This window comes from Anopheles moucheti (genome assembly GCF_943734755.1).
Source record: "Anopheles moucheti chromosome X unlocalized genomic scaffold, idAnoMoucSN_F20_07 X_unloc_3, whole genome shotgun sequence".
In the NCBI taxonomy this organism is placed as follows: domain Eukaryota; kingdom Metazoa; phylum Arthropoda; class Insecta; order Diptera; family Culicidae; genus Anopheles; species Anopheles moucheti.
In genome coordinates, this window is record NW_026453537.1 from 710,001 (window position 1) to 732,500 (window position 22,500).

Sequence of the window (22,500 nt, forward strand, 5' to 3'; positions counted from 1 at the left end):
CGCCACGGTGATACGGCGTGCAGCCTCACACACGTTGCTCCAGTTCTCCTGGCTTAGCAGCAGGTACGCCTGAAGGTTTTGGGGGGTGATAGAGGCAGTGTCTCCCTCCTCCATCAGCTCGCCTCGCACATCCGCAAAGCGCGGGCAGTGGAAGAACGCGTGCTCCGCCGTTTCAGGGACCCCCGGACATCGTGCACAGTCCGGTGACGGCGACAGGTGTTTTGTGTGGAGGTAGTCATGGAAAAATCCATGACCCGACAGCACCTGGGCGAGATGGAAGGTCATCTCCCCGTGGCGCCTGTCCCTCCACGCCGCGATGTTCGGTATCACCGTGTGTGACCACGCGGTGAAGCGGCTCGTCGGGGCCAGCTCATCCCACTCCGCCTGCCACTGTTCGACGGTCCGTCGCCGCTCCTCTGCTCGCACCTCCTGCGTGCTGATGCCCGGCTGCTGGTTACGCTGGTAACACCTTGCATCTTCCTCGATCAGCAGACAGATCGGGACCACGTTGGCCAGCACCGTTGCCACCTCGTTCCGCACCGTAACGAAAGTGCGGGCGACCGGCCGTGCGTATAGTCCCTGCACGCGGTTGAGCTGTCTGCGACACGCCCGGAGCTGGACCGCCTCGTGCCAAATGGGAGCAGCGTAGCGGAGGGTGGAGTCCACCACTGACGCAAGAAGACGCCGCTTCGCACTCGTTGGCCCGCCGTGGTTGCGGAGCAGCCTGGAGATCGCCTGTGCCACACGGAGCGCCTTCGACGTGGCCTGCTCGACGTGTGGCTTCCACGACAAGTGGTCCTCGATGATGACCCCGAGGTACTTGAGCGTACGGGTCGGCATCTTCTCCACTCCGCTGACGCTCACCGGGACTCGGGTGTTGTCTCGCCGCATGGTGGACACGATAATCAGTTCGGTTTTGGCCGGAGCAATCTCCAGATGGTGTTGTGCCATCCACGAACTGATCACCGCAATAGCCGTCTCTGCTGCTCGCGTCGCTGTTTCAGGTGTAGTCCCCTCCGCCAGCACCGCGATGTCGTCCGCGAAGCCGATCACTTCAGCGCCCTCGGGCAGCTCCAGCCGAAGCACGCCGTCGTACATGGCGTTCCACAACGTTGGGCCCAGTATTGAGCCCTGTGGAACGCCTGCCGTAATCGTACGCCGCACTGGTCCCTCGCTGGTCTCGTACACCAGCCTCCTCTCAGAAAAGTAGCTGCGCAAGATTCTCTGGAGGGCTGTAGGGACCTGCAGCTTCTGCAGGGCAGCCGCAATCGCCTTCCAACTCGCGGAATTGAAGGCGTTCCTCACGTCCAGCGCTGCCACCGCCAGACAGCGAGGGTCCCGCTGGTTGGTACGATGGAATGTCCTCGCGTGCTGCCCCCGCTCGACTACTCGTTCGATGGCCTGGATGGTTGACCGGCCTCGCCGGAACCCGTGCTGATTTGGCGACAGACGAGGCGCGTCGCTGTCCTCCAAGTGGTCGTTCAGCCGATCTAGGATCAGCCGTTCGAACCCCTTGGCGACTGCTCCCAGCATGAGCAGCGGGCGGTATGACGACGGATCGCCCGGCTGCTTTCCCGGCTTCGCGATCAGCACGAGACGAGCCTCCTTCCACTCCGCAGGAAACTCGCCCTGTTCGAGCAGCTGGTTGTAGACTTTCGCGAACACCTCCGGATGCTTCCTCATCGCCGCCTTCACTGCGGCGTTGGGTATGCCGTCCAACCCTGGCGCCTTCGAGGGAGCCATCCGCTCGGCCAGCGACAGGATCTCCGCGACCGTGACCGGCCTCAGAGCCTCGTGTGAGGCAGCACACGCTTCGATGTCTGGCCACTCAAATGCTGGATGCTCCGGAAACAGCGCGTCGACGATCGGGTCGAGTACGGCTCGGTCCGTTTCCGGTGGCGCCCTGCTGCGCAGTTTCGCTCGCACCACTTTGTACCCGAGTCCGAACACCTCAGCTTCAACACAGTCGATCAGCTCCTGGAGGCTGCTTTCTTTGCTGCTCTTTATTTCAGCCTTCAGCAGACGGCGGCAATCCTGCAGCCTGGCAGATGTCGCTGCACGCTCCGACAGTTGGGCTCGGCAATGAGCGGCCTCCGCTGCTTCGCACTCCTCCCTCAGGCGCTCGATCTCTGGAGACCACCAGTACATCTGGGGCTTGCGGTGGAAAGTGGCCCCATGCACTCTCTCCATGGTCTCATCGCACGCCTGGGTGAGTCCGCCGATCAGCCCCTCCGGTGTATCGACCTGTTCGAAGTGGCCGTGTGTGAGGGCGATGTCGAAGCACCTCCTGTCGAATTGCGCCGTCTTCCACCGGGACAGGGATAACTGGCTTGTGGCCGCCAAGCGTTCATAGCGACGTGGCTTTTTGATCCTTCGATGTCGGCTCTTCCTATCATTGTGAAGCAAAATTCACCAAGCGTAGGATTGTTCACCCTTTCAAGGGAACGTGAGCTGGGTTTAGACCGTCGTGAGACAGGTTAGTTTTACCCTACTGGTGTGTGCTGTTTGCCGCTATCTTAACGGAATTCCTGTGCAGTACGAGAGGAACCACAGGTACGGACCACTGGCTCAATACTAGTTCGACCGGACTTTGGTATGACGCTACGTCCGCTGGATTATGCCTGAACGCCTCTAAGGTCGTATCCAATCCGAGCTGATAGCGCTTCTCAAACCCATTAGGTGATCGGAAGCTAGCGGGCTTAACAACCCTCCGAGATCCGTCGGTGCTGCCCCGCGCACACTGACGTCTCATCCCCGCTATAGCACTAGACTGAGCCGCAACGGGCGGGAGCACGCTGCACGTGGAAGTACCTTACCACAGGGAACCCTGGTGGCTGTGTTTCCGTCGACCGTGGATACAACTAGTTTCGACACCTTCGACCGCCCGCAAACGACGGGACTACAGGCTGGGAGCTGCGAGTTGTAGAGATGCGTTCGCATCGATCCTCTCAGGCGACCCATGCTTGCTGGTGCTCGCGTTCACTTTGGGAATGGAGTGTTCGCGAGAGTGATTGTTGTGTTGTGTGTGTACAGTTGGTGCTTGCGTGCACTCCCATAGTGGAGTGTTCGCGAGCTTAAAACGCTAAGTCCCGATTAATACTCTCCTCGCAACATTATGTGCGTGGCTCCACGCCAAGTGGGATTAGCGGTGCGAAACGCGATTGGTAAAGTCGATGGTGATGTGCGTACCAACAGGCGATTTGTTAAGTCAAATGCGATCTGTGGTGCAACAGGCAATGTGTGTTTATTATCAGGTGTTGTTGGAAGTCAATACGATTTGACTTTCAAAAATTTTTCTAAGTCCCGATTTTTTTTCTCGTCGAGTAACTACAATGCACTATTTCTATCGCAGCGGACTTGTTGTTCATGGCCTTAATGATCGCGAACGAACACGTATTCGCAAAAAAATTTTTGTATGAAAAAGTCACCACTTTGGTACCTCCATACAAAAGTACCAAGTTCGGGTCGAGTGGTCGATGGACGTCGAAGGTGAAAATTTTTCATCATCGAAAATTTTTTCCAAAGTTGAAGCAAATGGGCCCTAGAGTATGAAAAGTGAAACCACGGATCGATTTGAGAAATAAAAATTTTTGTATGAAAAAGTCACCACTCGGGTACCTCCATACAAAAGTACCAAGTTCGGGTCGAGTGGTCGATGGACGTCGAAGGTGAAAATTTTTCATCATCGAAAATTTTTTCCAAAGTTGAAGCAATTGGGCCCTAGAGTATGAAAAGTGAAACCACGGATCGATTTGAGAAATAAAAATTTTTGTATGAGAAAGTCACCACTTGGGTACCTCCATACAAAAGTACCAAGTTCGGGTCGAGTGGTCGATGGACGTCGAAGGTGAAAATTTTTCATCATCGAAAATTTTTTCCAAAGTTGAAGCAAATGGGCCCTAGAGTATGAAAAGTGAAACCACGGATCGATTTGAGAAATTAAAATTTTTTGTATGGGAGGGCCCCTGCTAGAACATTTTTCCCAAGTGCGACCATTTTACCCAGTGAGTCAAAAAAAAATTTTTTTCACGGTGACTCAAAACATCAATTTTAGACTCCCCTGAGTATGAAAAGTGAAACGAAAATCATTTTTGAGAAGAAAAAATTTTTGTATGGGAGGGCCCCTGCTAGAACATATTTCCCAAGTGCGTCGATTTTTGGGTCGCCGACACAAGCTCGGGTCAAAAAAATTTTTTTTTCTCGGTGACTCAAAACATCAATTTTAGACTCCCCTGAGTATGAAAAGTGAAACGAAAATCATTTTTGAGAAGAAAAAATTTTTGTATGGGAGGGCCCCTGCTAGAACATTTTTCCCAAGTGCGTCGATTTTGGGTCGCCGACACAAGCTCGGGTCAAAAAAATTTTTTTTTCACGGTGACTCAAAACATCAATTTTAGACTCCCCTGAGTATGAAAAGTGAAACGAAAATCATTTTTGAGAAGAAAAAATTTTTGTATGGGAGGGCCCCTGCTAGAACATTTTTCCCAAGTGCGTCGATTTTGGGTCGCCGACACAAGCTCGGGTCAAAAAAAAATTTTTTTCACCGTGACTCAAAACATCAATTTTAGACTCCCCTGAGTATGAAAAGTGAAACGAAAATCATTTTTGAGAAGAAAAAATTTTTGTATGGGAGGGCCCCTGCTAGAACATTTTTCCCAAGTGCGTCGATTTTGGGTCGCCGACACAAGCTCGGGTCAAAAAATTTTTTTTTTCTCGGTGACTCAAAACATCAATTTTAGACTCCCCTGAGTATGAAAAGTGAAACGAAAATCATTTTTGAGAAGAAAAAAATTTTGTATGGGAGGGCCCCTGCTAGAACATTTTTCCCAAGTGCGTCGATTTTGGGTCGCCGACACAAGCTCGGGTCAAAAAAATTTTTTTTTCACGGTGACTCAAAACATCAATTTTAGACTCCCCTGAGTATGAAAAGTGAAACGAAAATCATTTTTGAGAAGAAAAAATTTTTGTATGGGAGGGCCCCTGCTAGAACATTTTTCCCAAGTGCGTCGATTTTGGGTCGCCGACACAAGCTCGGGTCAAAAAAAAATTTTTTTCACCGTGACTCAAAACATCAATTTTAGACTCCCCTGAGTATGAAAAGTGAAACGAAAATCATTTTTGAGAAGAAAAAATTTTTGTATGGGAGGGCCCCTGCTAGAACATTTTTCCCAAGTGCGTCGATTTTGGGTCGCCGACACAAGCTCGGGTCAAAAAAATTTTTTTTTCACGGTGACTCAAAACATCAATTTTAGACTCCCCTGAGTATGAAAAGTGAAACGAAAATCATTTTTGAGAAGAAAAAATTTTTGTATGGGAGGGCCCCTGCTAGAACATATTTCCCAAGTGCGTCGATTTTGGGTCGCCGACACAAGCTCGGGTCAAAAAAATTTTTTTTTCACGGTGACTCAAAACATCAATTTTAGACTCCCCTGAGTATGAAAAGTGAAACGAAAATCATTTTTGAGAAGAAAAAATTTTTGTATGGGAGGGCCCCTGCTAGAACATATTTCCCAAGTGCGTCGATTTTTGGGTCGCCGACACAAGCTCGGGTCAAAAAAATTTTTTTTTCTCGGTGACTCAAAACATCAATTTTAGACTCCCCTGAGTATGAAAAGTGAAACGAAAATCATTTTTGAGAAGAAAAAATTTTTGTATGGGAGGGCCCCTGCTAGAACATATTTCCCAAGTGCGTCGATTTTTGGGTCGCCGACACAAGCTCGGGTCAAAAAAATTTTTTTTTCTCGGTGACTCAAAACATCAATTTTAGACTCCCCTGAGTATGAAAAATGAAACGAAAATCATTTTTGAGAAGAAAAAATTTTTGTATGGGAGGGCCCCTGCTAGAACATTTTTACCAAGTGCGACCATTTTACCCGGTGAGTCAAAAAAAAATTTTTGTATGGGAGGGCCCCTGCTAGAACATTTTTCCCAAGTGCGTCGATTTTGGGTCACCGACACAAGCTCGGGTCAAAAAATTTTTTTTTCACCGTGACTCAAAACATCAATTTTAGACTCCCCTGAGTATGAAAAGTGAAACGAAAATCATTTTTGAGAAGAAAAAATTTTTGTATGGGAGGGCCCCTGCTAGAACATATTTCCCAAGTGCGTCGATTTTGGGTCGCCGACACAAGCTCGGGTCAAAAAAATTTTTTTTTCACGGTGACTCAAAACATCAATTTTAGACTCCCCTGAGTATGAAAAGTGAAACGAAAATCATTTTTGAGAAGAAAAAATTTTTGTATGGGAGGGCCCCTGCTAGAACATATTTCCCAAGTGCGTCGATTTTTGGGTCGCCGACACAAGCTCGGGTCAAAAAAATTTTTTTTTCTCGGTGACTCAAAACATCAATTTTAGACTCCCCTGAGTATGAAAAGTGAAACGAAAATCATTTTTGAGAAGAAAAAATTTTTGTATGGGAGGGCCCCTGCTAGAACATATTTCCCAAGTGCGTCGATTTTTGGGTCGCCGACACAAGCTCGGGTCAAAAAAATTTTTTTTTCTCGGTGACTCAAAACATCAATTTTAGACTCCCCTGAGTATGAAAAATGAAACGAAAATCATTTTTGAGAAGAAAAAATTTTTGTATGGGAGGGCCCCTGCTAGAACATTTTTACCAAGTGCGACCATTTTACCCGGTGAGTCAAAAAAAAATTTTTGTATGGGAGGGCCCCTGCTAGAACATTTTTCCCAAGTGCGTCGATTTTTGGGTCGCCGACACAAGCTCGGGTCAAAAAAATTTTTTTTTCTCGGTGACTCAAAACATCAATTTTAGACTCCCCTGAGTATGAAAAGTGAAACGAAAATCATTTTTGAGAAGAAAAAATTTTTGTATGGGAGGGCCCCTGCTAGAACATTTTTCCCAAGTGCGTCGATTTTGGGTCGCCGACACAAGCTCGGGTCAAAAAAATTTTTTTTTCACGGTGACTCAAAACATCAATTTTAGACTCCCCTGAGTATGAAAAGTGAAACGAAAATCATTTTTGAGAAGAAAAAATTTTTGTATGGGAGGGCCCCTGCTAGAACATTTTTCCCAAGTGAGTCGATTTTTGGGTCGCGACACAAGCTCGGGTCAAAAAAAATTTTTTTTTCATGGTGACTCAAAACATCAATTTTAGACTCCCCTGAGTATGAAAAGTGAAACGAAAATCATTTTTGAGAAGAAAAAAATTTGTATGGGAGGGCCCCTGCTAGAACATTTTTCCCAAGTGCGTCGATTTTGGGTCGCCGACACAAGCTCGGGTCAAAAAATTTTTTTTTTCTCGGTGACTCAAAACATCAATTTTAGACTCCCCTGAGTATGAAAAGTGAAACGAAAATCATTTTTGAGAAGAAAAAAATTTTGTATGGGAGGGCCCCTGCTAGAACATTTTTCCCAAGTGCGTCGATTTTGGGTCGCCGACACAAGCTCGGGTCAAAAAAATTTTTTTTTCACGGTGACTCAAAACATCAATTTTAGACTCCCCTGAGTATGAAAAGTGAAACGAAAATCATTTTTGAGAAGAAAAAATTTTTGTATGGGAGGGCCCCTGCTAGAACATTTTTCCCAAGTGCGTCGATTTTGGGTCGCCGACACAAGCTCGGGTCAAAAAAAAATTTTTTTCACCGTGACTCAAAACATCAATTTTAGACTCCCCTGAGTATGAAAAGTGAAACGAAAATCATTTTTGAGAAGAAAAAATTTTTGTATGGGAGGGCCCCTGCTAGAACATTTTTCCCAAGTGCGTCGATTTTGGGTCGCCGACACAAGCTCGGGTCAAAAAATTTTTTTTTTCTCGGTGACTCAAAACATCAATTTTAGACTCCCCTGAGTATGAAAAGTGAAACGAAAATCATTTTTGAGAAGAAAAAATTTTTGTATGGGAGGGCCCCTGCTAGAACATTTTTCCCAAGTGCGTCGATTTTGGGTCGCCGACACAAGCTCGGGTCAAAAAAATTTTTTTTTCACGGTGACTCAAAACATCAATTTTAGACTCCCCTGAGTATGAAAAGTGAAACGAAAATCATTTTTGAGAAGAAAAAATTTTTGTATGGGAGGGCCCCTGCTAGAACATTTTTCCCAAGTGCGTCGATTTTGGGTCGCCGACACAAGCTCGGGTCAAAAAATTTTTTTTTTCTCGGTGACTCAAAACATCAATTTTAGACTCCCCTGAGTATGAAAAGTGAAACGAAAATCATTTTTGAGAAGAAAAAATTTTTGTATGGGAGGGCCCCTGCTAGAACATTTTTCCCAAGTGCGTCGATTTTGGGTCGCCGACACAAGCTCGGGTCAAAAAAATTTTTTTTTCACGGTGACTCAAAACATCAATTTTAGACTCCCCTGAGTATGAAAAGTGAAACGAAAATCATTTTTGAGAAGAAAAAATTTTTGTATGGGAGGGCCCCTGCTAGAACATATTTCCCAAGTGCGTCGATTTTGGGTCGCCGACACAAGCTCGGGTCAAAAAAATTTTTTTTTCACGGTGACTCAAAACATCAATTTTAGACTCCCCTGAGTATGAAAAGTGAAACGAAAATCATTTTTGAGAAGAAAAAATTTTTGTATGGGAGGGCCCCTGCTAGAACATATTTCCCAAGTGCGTCGATTTTTGGGTCGCCGACACAAGCTCGGGTCAAAAAAATTTTTTTTTCTCGGTGACTCAAAACATCAATTTTAGACTCCCCTGAGTATGAAAAGTGAAACGAAAATCATTTTTGAGAAGAAAAAATTTTTGTATGGGAGGGCCCCTGCTAGAACATATTTCCCAAGTGCGTCGATTTTTGGGTCGCCGACACAAGCTCGGGTCAAAAAAATTTTTTTTTCTCGGTGACTCAAAACATCAATTTTAGACTCCCCTGAGTATGAAAAGTGAAACGAAAATCATTTTTGAGAAGAAAAAATTTTTGTATGGGAGGGCCCCTGCTAGAACATTTTTCCCAAGTGCGTCGATTTTGGGTCGCCGACACAAGCTCGGGTCAAAAAAATTTTTTTTTCACGGTGACTCAAAACATCAATTTTAGACTCCCCTGAGTATGAAAAGTGAAACGAAAATCATTTTTGAGAAGAAAAAATTTTTGTATGGGAGGGCCCCTGCTAGAACATTTTTCCCAAGTGAGTCGATTTTTGGGTCGCGACACAAGCTCGGGTCAAAAAAAATTTTTTTTTCATGGTGACTCAAAACATCAATTTTAGACTCCCCTGAGTATGAAAAGTGAAACGAAAATCATTTTTGAGAAGAAAAAAATTTGTATGGGAGGGCCCCTGCTAGAACATTTTTCCCAAGTAAATTCGATTTTACCCAGTGAGTCAAAAAATTTTGAAAAAAATATTTTGCCAAAATCGTGTTCATTGCCTATTATAAGGGACCAGGTCAGCTCACACGCATTTTTGGAGACCATATGGAAAGTGCGTCTGGGATTGCGGAAATTAAGTTTAGAGTGTTAAATGATGGTTTCGCAATCCCGAAAGGCTCAAAATCCACCCTAAGGTCCCCTGGGTGAAATGTGGTTTCCAAGGTGTGAGCGCTATCGGTGATAGAGTTGGAATGTGATTTCCAGAGCGCAGGGCGACTGGGCTTAGAGCGAAAATCATAGACAAGGGTAAGTATTGGACTGAACGACTCGAAGCAAACGAAAATCATAGACAAGGGTAATGGACTGAACGACTCGAAGCAAACGAAAACCACACACAAGAGTAATGGACTGAACGAATCGAAGCAAACGAAAACCACACACAAGAGTAATGGACTGAACGAATCGAAGCAAACGAAAAACCACAGACAAGAGTAATGGAGTGAACGAATCGAAGCAAACGAAAACCAAAGACAAGAGTAATAGAGTGAACGAATCGAAGCAAACGAAAACCATGAACACAGGGATAACTGAGAACGAACCTACCTATCAGAGCATGTGAAAGCATGGACAAGAGTACTGAAAATCGGACCAAACCTCTAGAAGCACACGAAAATCATGGACAAGAGTACTCAAAAACACGGACCAAACCTATGGAAGCACACGAAAACCATGAACACAGGGATAACTGAGAACGAACCTACCTATCAGAGCATGTGAAAGCATGGACAAGAGTACTGAAAATCGGACCAAACCTCTAGAAGCACACGAAAATCATGGACAAGAGTACTCAAAAACACGGACCAAACCTATGGAAGCACACGAAAACCATGAACACAGGGATAACTGAGAACGAACCTACCTATCAGAGCATGTGAAAGCATGGACAAGAGTACTGAAAATCGGACCAAACCTCTAGAAGCACACGAAAATCATGGACAAGAGTACTCAAAAACACGGACCAAACCTATGGAAGCACACGAAAACCATGAACACAGGGATAACTGAGAACGAACCTACCTATCAGAGCATGTGAAAGCATGGACAAGAGTACTGAAAATCGGACCAAACCTCTAGAAGCACACGAAAATCATGGACAAGAGTACTCAAAAACACGGACCAAACCTATCGAAGCTCACGAAAACCATGAACACAGGGATAACTGAAAACGAACCGAACCTCTCGTAGCAAACGAAAAACATGGACAAAATTATTCGAAACGAACCGAAGCTCGATGCGAAAAACATGGAAAAGCAAGCCCGTAAGTCGCACTATCAAGCCCATAAGTCGCACTATCAAGCCCATAAGTCGCACTATCAAGCCCGTTAGTCGCACTATCAAGCCCATAGGTCGCACTATCAAGCCCGTTGGTCGCACTATCAAAGCCCGTTAGTCGCACTATCAGGCCCTTAAGTCGCACTATCAGGCCCGTAAGTCGCACCAAAAAGCCCGTAAATTGCCCTATCAAGCCCGTTAGTCGCACTATCAGGCCCATAAGTCGCACCAACAAGCCCGTAAATTACCCTATCAAGCCCATAAGTCGCACCAAAAAGCCCGTAAATTGCCCTATCAAGCCCATAAGTCGCACCAAAAAGCCCGTAATTCGCACCAAAAAGCCCGTAAATTGCCCTATCAAGCCCGTTAGTCGCACTATCAGGCCCGTAAGTCGCACCATCAAGCCCGTAAATTGCCCGATAAAGCCCGTAAATTGCCCGATCAAGAGCCAGCGCTGCATTGTCGGTTAATCCCGTCGATCGCGCCGGCTATTTCTCAGAAGGTTGTACGGACACCATACCCGGTGGCAAGTACCGCGAAGTTTATAACGCAACAGAACGTTCGCCAGTCGGACACAAGAATTGGAAAAGCTCGTTGTAGTGTACAGGAATCGAACCGAACCTCCTAGCGAGAATAGGGTCCCGTGAGCAATCGCGCGGACCTATGTGAAATGGTTTAGAGTGTGATGTGATGTGATACACGGTGGAAGCGGTGCATGGTGACATGCATCACTCAGAGAGATATGGAACCGGTGGTCTTCCAGTTGCTTAAGTGCTTCGGTTGGCTTATGGTTAAAGAGTGTGAATTCGATTCACCCCGGTATCGAACGTGTGTGGGATACTCACGCCGGTACGAGAGAGAATTCTGGTTGATCCTACCAGTAATATACGCTTGTCTCAAAGGTTAAGCCATGCATGTCTAAGTACGAACATCAATGAATGTGAAACCGCATAAGGCTCAGTATAACAGCTATAATTTACAAGATCATAAACCCAATGAGTTAGTTGGATAACTGTGGAAAAGCCAGAGCTAATACATGCAACATGCCGGGACTGGTACCCTCGCCGGGTGCTGGAACTGGTGCACTTATTAGTTAAACCAATCGCCTCCGGGCGGCTTGAGTTGAAGTCTGGATAAGCTCGCAGATCGTATGGTCGCTCGCCGACTGACGACAGATCTTTCAAATGTCTGCCCTATCAACTATTGATGGTAGTGTAGAGGACTACCATGGTTGCGACGGGTAACGGGGAATCAGGGTTCGATTCCGGAGAGGGAGCCTGAGAAATGGCTACCACATCCAAGGAAGGCAGCAGGCGCGTAAATTACCCAATCCCGGCACGGGGAGGTAGTGACGAGAAATAACAATATGGACCTCTCTAACGATGGTCCATAATTGGAATGAGTTGAGTATAAATCCTTCAACAAGGATCAAGTGGAGGGCAAGTCTGGTGCCAGCAGCCGCGGTAATTCCAGCTCCACTAGCGTATATTAAAGTTGTTGCGGTTAAAACGTTCGAAGTTGATTCCCCGTCCAGACTCGCGACCGCCGCGGGCGCCCGGTTACACGCCGGGACCGTCCGTGAGCGAGCTCGCGGCTGCGACTCACAATGGTGTGCCTGGGCGTTTACTCCGTGAACGGGTACCGGTTAACCGGTTCAGTCCGGCCCGGCCCCTCATGGTGCTCAGGGTACTCACGTTTACCTTGAACAAATTAGAGTGCTCACAGCAGGCTAGTACAAAAGCGTCCGGCCCTCCGCGGGTCGGCGTTGGCCGAGAATAATCTTGCATGGAATAATGGAATATGACCTCGGTCTGATTCTTTCGTTGGTTTGTCGTAGACCCAGAGGTAATGATTAACAGAAGTAGTTGGGGGCATTGGTATTACGGCGCGAGAGGTGAAATTCGTAGACCGTCGTAGGACCGACCGAAGCGAAAGCGTTTGCCATGGATGCTTTCATTAATCAAGAACGAAAGTTAGAGGATCGAAGCCGATTAGATACCGCCCTAGTTCTAACCGTAAACGATGCCAATTAGCAATTGGGAGACGCTACCCCTATTCGGTGCTCTCAGTCGCTTCCGGGAAACCAAAATCGGGTTCCGGGGGAAGTATGGTTGCAAAGTTGAAACTTAAAGGAATTGACGGAAGGGCACCACAACGAAGTGGAGCTTGCAGTCGCGATCGAGAGCTCGACCTGAGTGGACGTGAAATCCGCGCTCCTCGGTTTTTCAAAGCAAAAGTGCCGCAATTTGCGCTTGATCGGTGCGAAAGTTTGTAATAAAGTTGGAGGTACCCTCCGGAACCCCCCCTGCGAATTTGGTGGCCCCACGCCCCCCCTTGCGTGTGTTATTGAACGAAACGGTTTTTGTGACATATTGTGCGAAAGAGTGAAGATATCGGAAAAGTGATAGTGACACTTTGTGGGCCTCACCAGGCCACACCTTTTGGTGAAGAAACATTGGCCGAATTGATGGAGTTCGCGGAACGGCAGGTGTTTTTGTGGTGAAATTTCACACCTGTATAACTCCGAACATTGCGGACCGATCCGGCTGGAAGGTGTTTTAAAAGTTGCGCTCCGCAGTAAAGAATAAGTGTTGAAAATTTCGTGTCAATCGGACGAAAACTCAGTGAGTTATTAGCGAACAAAGAAAACCACGTGCTCGTCGAAAATGGCGGCGTGTGTGTGAAAAAGAGCGAGGAAAAAAACTTCCGGACGAATCACCCCCCTGCTGGAGCGCTAGCGCTCCCGGAGGGGCACTCCCGGACGAAATTTCACCGCTCTTTACGTGTGTGTGAGATTTGTGTGTGTGTGACATTTTCGGCCCAATACCATCGTGTGGGGTGTCTAACGACGCGTCTCGGAAAGAGGAGTGGGGGAAACGCGGTTTCCCCCCCCTAGCACCACCCACCCGCCACCCAGCCCCGGAAAACCCCCGCGAAAAGTGGTTTTCCGCGTTTTTCCCGGCCAAGGAGCGGAGGTAGAGCTCCCGGGTGTTCAGAGAAAAGTTTCGGCGGGAAAAACTACATCTAATTCCATCGCCGGAAAAGCGATTTTTCCGACATCCGGGGAGATACGGCCGGAAAAGTGTTTTTCGTCAGTGGACAATTTTCGGCCTGATACCGGCGTGTGGGGTGTCAATCGACGCGGATTGACGAGGGGAGTCGGGATAACACCCTCCCATCACGATACTACCCACCCCCACCCACCTAGAGCGGAAAAACCACCTACCGAAGTGGTTTTTGGCGATTTTCCCGGCCAAGGAGTCGGGCTAGAGCTTCCGGGTGTTCGGACAAAAGTTTCGGCGGGAAAAACTACATCTAATTCCATCGCCGGAAAAGTGGTTTTCGCAACATCCAGAGAGATACGGGCGGAAAAGCGTTTTTCCGAAGAAGAAAATTTTCGCCCTGATACCGTCGTGCGGGGTATCAAACGACGAGTTTTCAAGAGGGGAGTCGGGAAAATACCCCCCCACCACCATACCACCCACCCCCACCCCCCTAGAGCGGAAAAACCACCCAGGAAGCGGTTTTTCGCGATTTTTCCGAGGAAAACTTCATCGCCACCCAGGCAAGTGGGGTATCAGAAGAAGCGGCTCGGCGGGACGAGTCCATCGCGCACCCCCCCGTTCTTCTACCATCTTCCCTCACCTCGCCCGGGCGGAAAAACCTCGCCGTCGATCCTCGTGGCAGTCCGCTGCTGGCGTCCCTCCTCGAGGGGGAGTAAAACCAGTTTAAAGCGCGGACTCTTCCTTCCTTCTGGCGATGATGTCCGCCAGTCGGAATTTACGATCACGGTCGGGATCGACCGATAGCCGAGCACCGGTGGGCTCGAAACCGGTAGTGATGCTCAGCAGAGTGCCGGAAGGGCAGACCGCAGCCACGAGCGGTGTTGCTCGCACGAGTGGCGTTGGCACGGCCACGGCTGCGAAAGGAGCCACGATGGAGAGGCTCATCGAGCGTCTGGAGGACGAGCTATCCCTCCTCCGTGTTCAGCTGACGGAGCAAGCTGAGCAATACCGGAAAGACCTCGCGGCGATGCAGGAGTGCCATCGCCAGGAGGTGCTCCATCTGCGAGAGGAGAACCGTAAGGAGCGGGAGATGGTCTCTGGGCTCCTTACGCAACTGGTTGTTGCGCAGTCGCAGCAGCAACAGCAGCAGCAGCAGCAGCAGCAGCTGGCACAACAGCGAGAGGGTGCGGTGACGGCTACGGTGGTGCCGTCTCCGGACCAGGAAGGCGGCTCCTGGGCCGAGGTGGTGCGCCGTAAGTCGGCACGCCAGCAGCCGGCTCAGCAGCATCAGCAGCAGTGGCCGCAGCTCCCGCAACGGCAGCAGCCGCAGCGGCAACAGCAGCAACGTCCGCAGCAACATCAGAGCGGACAGCGTTCGGCTGGGCAGCCCCAGCAACAACAACAACAGTGGCATTTGCAGGGCCAGTTGCTGCGAAAGCAGAGTAAGCAGCAGCCACGCACGATGCCAGCTGCAGTGAAGAAGTCGCGGAAGCGGCCCGACACCATCGAGGTGATGCCAGCGGAGGGCGTCAGCTACCTCGACATGTATAGGGCGATTCGTACGAGCTCGCATCTCGACGGCATGCAGGAGAAGATCGGCGTCGGCAAGCGAACGCCGAAAGACACCTTGCGGCTGCCGCTGAGCCGTGATGCCGACAGCGCCGAGCTGTGCCAGCGTATCCGGCAAGCCATCGGAGACAAGGGTGCGGCGTCCGTGCGTACGGAGATGTCGATGGTGCTCATAACAAACATCGACTCCTTGGCGAGCGAGGACCAGCTGCGTCGGGCGGTGTTGACGGCTCTCGGCAAGGAGCATTCCGAGGCCACCTTCGACATGTGGGAGCGGCGAGACGGCACGAAGCGTGCTCGCGTTCGTCTGCCCCGGTCGGATGCGGAGCATCTGGCTGGGAAGCGCCTGCTCCTAGGACACACCTCCTGTTGGGTGTGGGAGGTCCCGAAAGCGTCGCTGGAGGAGAAGCGGTGCTTCCGATGTTTGGAGCGCGGCCACTTCGCCGGGCAGTGCTCGGGAGAGGACCGCAGCAAAGCGTGTATCCGGTGTGGCGCGGAAGGCCACAAGGCAGCGAGCTGCACTGGCGAGGCTCGCTGTTTGAAGTGTGGCGGCCCGCACTCGATTGCCGCAGCTTCGTGCAAAGCTGCAGCCACACGATGATGATAGAAGTGCTCCAGATAAATATCGGTAAGAGCAGGAGCGCTCAGGATCTTGCGCTCCAGCGGATGAGGGAGGAGGGAGCAGACGTGATGCTCATCACGGAGCTCTATGCTGTGCCGGCCAACAATGGGAACTGGGCATCCGACGACGCACTGAAGGCCGCGATCGTCACCAGTGGCCAACGGTTTCCCATACAGCGGGTGAGGAGCGTGCAGCATCCGGGCATCGTAGCTGCCGAGGTGGCGGGCATCGTTGTCATCTGCTGCTATATTCCGCCATCGATCGGCCTCCCGGAGTTCGAGCAACAGATGGACCGGCTGGAGGTACTTGCGCGAGGCCACCCTTGCGTGCTGATAGCTGGTGACTTCAACGCGTGGCATGGGGCCTGGGGGAGCGAGCGGGCCAACCTTAAGGGTGAGGCGCTCCTTCAGACGGTTACCAGCCTAGGATTGGAGGTCCTCAACCGCGGCACGGAGCCGACATTCCTGGGGAACGGTGTGGCTCGGCCCAGCAGAGTGGACGTCGCCTTCGCGAGTCCAACGCTCTGCCGATCGGATGGAGCAGCGGAGGACATCAGCTCCTGGCGGACGCTAGACCGCTACTCCTATAGCGACCACCGCTATATTCGGTTTGCGGTCGGGCAACAGCATCGTACAGGTCAGCGGCCCGGACGGGGCATTCATCAGCAGGAAGGTGTCGAAGTACGGGAGGCGGGTACTCGCTGGCGAACTCGCCAGTTTTGCCCCCGTACTTTCGAGCTGGCACTTGAGGCGACCCGTTTTGCCGATCGGGTGACCGATGCGGCAAGCCTGGGGATGGTGCTTACGGAGGCCTGCGACGCTACCATGGCGAGGATTGGGCAGTCGCAGCAGCAGAGGAGGAACTGCAACACATATTGGTGGACTCCGGATATCGAGGAGCTGACCGAGCGCTGCCGGTTGGCTCGGGAGCGACAGTTATTGGCCCTCGACGAGACGTCCGCCGAACTGGCTTCAGAGGAACATCAGGAGGCGCGTGCTGCCTTAAGGGTGGCAATTAAGGCCAGCAAGCAGCGCCAGTTCGATGAGTGGCTGCAGGCCCTGGCTGCAGATGAGACGGGACAGTGGTTCCGGCAAGTGCTTCTTCGGTTTCGGGGCAGCTGGACGGCGCGTGAACGCGATCCAGCGGTGTTGCAGCGGATCGTCGAGGAGCTGTTTCCGGAGCATCCCCCGGTCGAGTGGCCGGACGTCACGCCTTCGGAAGGGGACACTCTGGTCCGTCCGATCAGCTGCGCGGAGCTCCAGGCGATAGCGAGCGAGCTGCATCCGCGGAAGGCGCCTGGCCTGGATGGAGTACCGAACGCTGCGGTAACGGCTGCCATCCGGAAGTATCCGGAGCCATTCGCTGGTGTCTACCAGCGCTGCTTGGACACCGGCGAAATACCACGCGAATGGAAAAGGCAGAAGCTGGTGCTGTTGCCTAAGCCGGGTAAGCCGCCGGGCGAAGCCTCGTCCTGCCGCCCGATCTGCTTGATCGACAATCCGGCGAAGGTCTTCGAGAGGACTACGCTGGACAGACTCAACGAGCACCTGGAGGATCCGGAGGCACCTCGGCTGGCCGAGAACCAGTTCGGTTTCCGGAAGCAGCGGAGCACCCTGCAGGCGATCCAGCTGGTGGTGGAAGCAGGCGAGCGCGCGATGTCCTACGGACGGACTAACAACCGGGATAAGCGCTGTCTGCTGGTTGTGGCGTTGGACGTCAGAAACGCCTTTAACACCGCCAGCTGGCAGGCGATAGCGATGGCCCTGCGTGAGAAGGAGGTTCCAGCGCAGCTGCAACTCCTGCTCCGCGACTATTTCACCGACAGGGAGCTGGTGTACGACACCCACGACGGCCCGGTGTCACGTCGGGTGACGGCAGGCGTTCCACAGGGGTCAATCCTTGGCCCGACTCTGTGGAACGTTATGTACGACGGCGTTCTGCGGATCCAGCTCCCTGAAGGGGCCACCATCGTCGGCTTTGCCGATGACATCGCCATCCTGGCCGAGGGCTGCACACCCGAGGAGTCGGCGACGGTCGCGGAGGCTGCGATCGACGCGGTGATGGGGTGGCTCGAGGCACGTCACCTTAGTCTCGCCCCCCACAAAACCGAGGTGGTTCTGATATCGAGTCTGCGTCGAGGACGTTTGGAAATTCCTGTGCGCGTCGGCGAAGTGGTCTGCACGTCAAAGCGATCGATACGCTACCTGGGGGTACAACTCCACGAGAAACTCTCGTGGAAACCGCACGTGGAAGCGGCCGCGGACAAGGCCCTCCGTGCGGTGGCGGTGGTTACCTCGGTGATGAGGAACCACAGCGGCCCCCAGGTGGCCAAGCGGCGGTTGCTGGCAGGAGTCGCTGAGTCGGTGATCCGGTACGCCTCGCCCATCTGGGCTAAGGCGACAGACATGCAGTGGTGCCGAAGACGACTGGCCCAGGTCCAGAAGCCACTGGCACGTGGGGTATCGAGTTCGTTCCGCTCGGTATCCTACGAGGTGTCAGTGGTGATGGCTGGTTTGGTGCCGTACTGGCTGGTCGTCAACGAGGACGCAAGGTGCCATAGCAGGCTGCTGGTCGAGCCTGGCGCCAGCAGGAAGGAGGTACGAGCGGCGGAGCGAGCAGCCACGATGCTGCAATGGCAGGACGCCTGGGACCGTGCGGCGGCAACACCATCGGCCAGCCGCTACTTGACGTGGGCGCACGGGATGATTCCCGACCTGCACCGGTGGACGGGACGAAAGCACGGGAAGGTGGACTTCCACCTTTCGCAGGTGCTCTCCGGACACGGATTCTTCCGGGAGTACCTGCACGTCTGCGGCTTCGCTTCGTCTCCGGAGTGTCCACGGTGCGTGGGGTCGGTCGAGTCGGTGGCCCACGTCTTGTTCGAGTGCCCCGTGTTTGAGGAGATCCGACGTGAGCTGCTGGGCTGGGGGACACCCGAGTCGGTCCAGCTTAACAACATCGCAGAGAAGCTGCTGGAGAGTGCGGAGTGGTGGGACCGCATTCAGAAAGCAGCAAAGACCATCACCACAGTGCTTCAACAGCTGTGGCGCGATGAGGAAGCGCTCACCAATGGTCGAACGGAAGCGGCTTTCGCCGAGGACGAGGAAGTGGTCCTCGAAAGTGTGGCCGCACTCTTCGGTGAGGAGATGGACGACGTCATCATCGAAGACATCACGCGGCGCGTGAACGAGTCGCGAGCAGCGCGTCAGCGATCTGCCCGCAACCGACGGCTTCGCGGCAGAGCGGAGGATCGGGCGCGAGTGCGACTGGCTGCGGACGTCGCAGCAGCACTGGCCGCCCGAGATGACGAGATACTGCGGACGGCAGTAGAGGCGGAGCGAGCGGGCCTAGCTCCTCCTCCCATACCTAGGCGTAGCAGAGGGGGACCACCTTCCCCTGAAACGGTTAGAATTCGCCATGAGCGGCGTCTATTCATGCAGCGCGCATGGCGAGCTCGGGTCCAGGCTGAGGGACCCTCGACGACGCGCCGCCGTCGGACCGCGCCTACGGAGGCGGACCTGATAAGGTCTCGGCGGAACAGACGCGAAAACGAAAGGCGCCGTCGTGCTTTGGCTGCAGGCCGACGATGGACACCCGCGGAGGAGGCTGCCGCCAGCGAGGCGGAATGGTCAGATCGATAGATGTCGGGTTGACTTCTTGAGATCTCCGAGAGGGGAAAGAATGAGTGAGTCACGCGGACTATGCAAGCGTACGCCTTTAATATGCGGTTAAGATACGATTCAATTTAATAAAGAAATAGGGAAGAGACATCCGAAAGGGTTCGTAATGACGCATGACAAATCCCTGGCGGGCGACGTCGTGCGTCAAGAGCGTGGGTTTATGCTATTGTTTGTTAGAACATAATGTTTATGAACAATAAAACCTGCATTTGTTAAAAAAAAAAAAAAAACGAAGTGGAGCTTGCGGCTTAATTTGACTCAACACGGGAAAATTTACCAGGTCCGAACTTATCGAGGTAAGACAGATTGAGAGCTCTTTCTCAAATTTAAGGGTAGTGGTGCATGGCCGTTCTTAGTTCGTGGAATGATTTGTCTGGTTAATTCCGATAACGAACGCGACTCAAACAAGCTAACTAGAACGCTGTCAGCAGTGCACCTCCGGGCGCACCTGACGTCAAGGCCGGCGGCCCCTTCACGGGCGGTCGTCGGCCACGTTTGCCCTGCTTAGCGGGACAACTTGTGTTTAGCAAGGTGAGAATGAGCGATAACAGGTCCGTGATGCCCTTAGATGTTCTGGGCTGCACGCGTGCTACAATGTGAGCAGCAGCGTGTTCTCGCCAATTGGCGCCCCCATTCCGAGAGGAACGGGAAATCACCCAAATGCTCATTTAGTTGGGATTGGGGACTGCAACGGTCCCCATGAACCTGGAATTTCTAGTAAGTGCTAGTCATTAGCTAGCGCTGATTACGTCCCTGCCCTTTGTACACACCGCCCGTCGCTACTACCGATGGATTATTTAGTGAGGTCTCTGGAGGCACACCTTCCGCGGTTCCTTCGTGAGCTGCAGCTGGCATGGCCGAAGTTGACCGAACTTGATGATTTAGAGGAAGTAAAAGTCGTAACAAGGTTTCCGTAGGTGAACCTGCGGAAGGATCATTACCGATCAATACATATATGTTGTTGTGTGAGTTGTTTAGAGAGATAGAGAAACACGGTATCAGCAGAACAAACTGCTATGTTACCTTGGGGGCCGCGCACGCCAATTAGACCCGCGAGAGAGGTGTGTCTATACTACGATATTGAGCGTGCGCGACCGTAGGCCAGTGGCCTTCGTACCTGTGCGCACACTCCCAATGGCAGCCATCGAACGCGTAAAGTGTGTGACACAAGGGCGAAGGTAAAGACCCACTAGAACATATTTAAACACTGGCCTCGAGCGAGAGAGAACCTAATCAAGAGAACGAAAGTTGTGCAAGATCGCGCCGATGCCGCCCACATCGCGCGTCGATCAATGGGAAGGAAGACCAATGGTCATCCTTGTCCACCCTGGACGGCTTCGAAGGAACCGAGAGGTGCACGGTTACGCTGTCCGGGGAACTTAAGTTGTGAGAGATGCACCTAGCGCATAACGAAAACATAGGAGACAGTTGAACATACCAAAACCCTAGGCAGGGGATCACTCGGCTCATGGATCGATGAAGACCGCAGCTAAATGCGCGTCAGAATGTGAACTGCAGGACACATGAACACCGACACGTTGAACGCATATGGCGCATCGGACGTTTAAACCCGACCGATGCACACATTCTTGAGTGCCTACCAATTCTTGTTACACACTATTCCATAACTACAGGACGCCCGCGTACCAGCGGCACGCCTGGGCGAGCAGCACGCCCGGGAGTGTGTCGCAGGCTTGAACACACGCGTTTGGCGCACTGTGCATCATGGCGTGCTCGGACCCCCTCCGCGGGGGACCTTGGGCGCTGAAATGGTAAGGCGGTACAGTTGGCCCAGTGGGTGCGTGTCGTGTCGCACGGTTCGAACTTCGGCTATAAGACAACCTGGGAGCACCGGAAGCCCTTGAACACCTGGCTTGCCGTCTGTTGCCGGGACCCGCCGTCTGGCCGAGTCGTGTAACGCGTGCGGTACGCCCACCCGCTGGATACAAGCGAACAAGTGCGTGCTACTATTTACCATTCGGGAAAAATCCAACGTAGGCCTCAAGTGATGTGTGAGAACCCCCAGAATTTAAGCATATTAATAAGGGGAGGACAAGAAACCAACAGGGATTCCCTGAGTAGCTGCGAGCGAAACGGGATAAGCTCAGCACGTAGGGACGGCGCGTACCTCGCGTCTGTCCGATTCCGTGTACTGGACCGGTCCGTTATCTACCACTTACGGTGCAAACAGTTCAAGTTCAACTTGAAGGTGGCCCATTATCCCACAGAGGGTGATAGGCCCGTCGAACGGCACGAAAAGTGAGGTGGTAGACGGTCGGCTCCATGGAGTCGTGTTGCTTGATAGTGCAGCACTAAGTGGGAGGTAAACTCCTTCTAAAGCTAAATACCGCCATGAGACCGATAGAAAACAAGTACCGTGAGGGAAAGTTGAAAAGCACTCTGAATAGAGAGTCAAATAGTACGTGAAACTGCCTAGGGGACGCAAACCTGTTGAGCTCAATGATCCGGGCGGCGATATTCAGCGGTGGTTGGCCCTCGCCGGGTCGGCTGCCGTGCACTTATCGGTCCGCAGTAACGGACATCGCGATCCATTACAAGTGTGAGTTTATTGTTCCGGCAACGGCCCCTGGCTCGTGGTTGGCGGCTCTTTAGTACGGGTGGCTCGGCGGCCTCCCCGAGCGAGAGTCTCCGCGCCTTTCACACCGAGAGGCGCAGGGCCCGACCGAGCATTTGGTGCGCCGCTGGAAGCGTGATGGATTGGTTAGAGCGGGGTCGAGAGGGCAGGTTCTCAAGCCGGAGACCTTCGAAGCACTCACCCCCGATCTGTGATGACGCATTATGCATTGAGATACCCTCGGGACCCGTCTTGAAACACGGACCAAGAAGTCTATCTTGCGCGCAAGCCAATGGGTATTGGCGGTCCTACCCCGGGCCGCTGGACACTGGAAACCCACAGGCGTAGACAAATCGAACAGTTGTTGCGGGATTACGGGTTCGGCACTGGCGCAAGCCTTCGTCGGGCCCCTCCATCCCAGGGTGTCCCGTCACGGGTGCTTGCACC

At 52.0% G+C, this 22,500-nt stretch overlaps 1 non-coding gene and 2 pseudogenes across 1 annotated transcript; all 3 read left to right on the forward strand.

The window, feature by feature from the left end:
* Window positions 1-2,975, forward strand: part of LOC128308238 (uncharacterized) — a 7,259-nt pseudogene extending 4,284 nt beyond the window's left edge.
* Window positions 2,976-20,919: 17,944 nt separating this feature from the next.
* LOC128308279 (5.8S ribosomal RNA) lies at window positions 20,920-21,077 on the forward strand. Its single transcript, XR_008288175.1, has one exon. It is a non-coding gene; the product is annotated as a 5.8S ribosomal RNA (ribosomal RNA).
* Window positions 21,078-21,474: 397 nt separating this feature from the next.
* Window positions 21,475-22,500, forward strand: part of LOC128308250 (uncharacterized) — a 3,545-nt pseudogene continuing 2,519 nt past the window's right edge.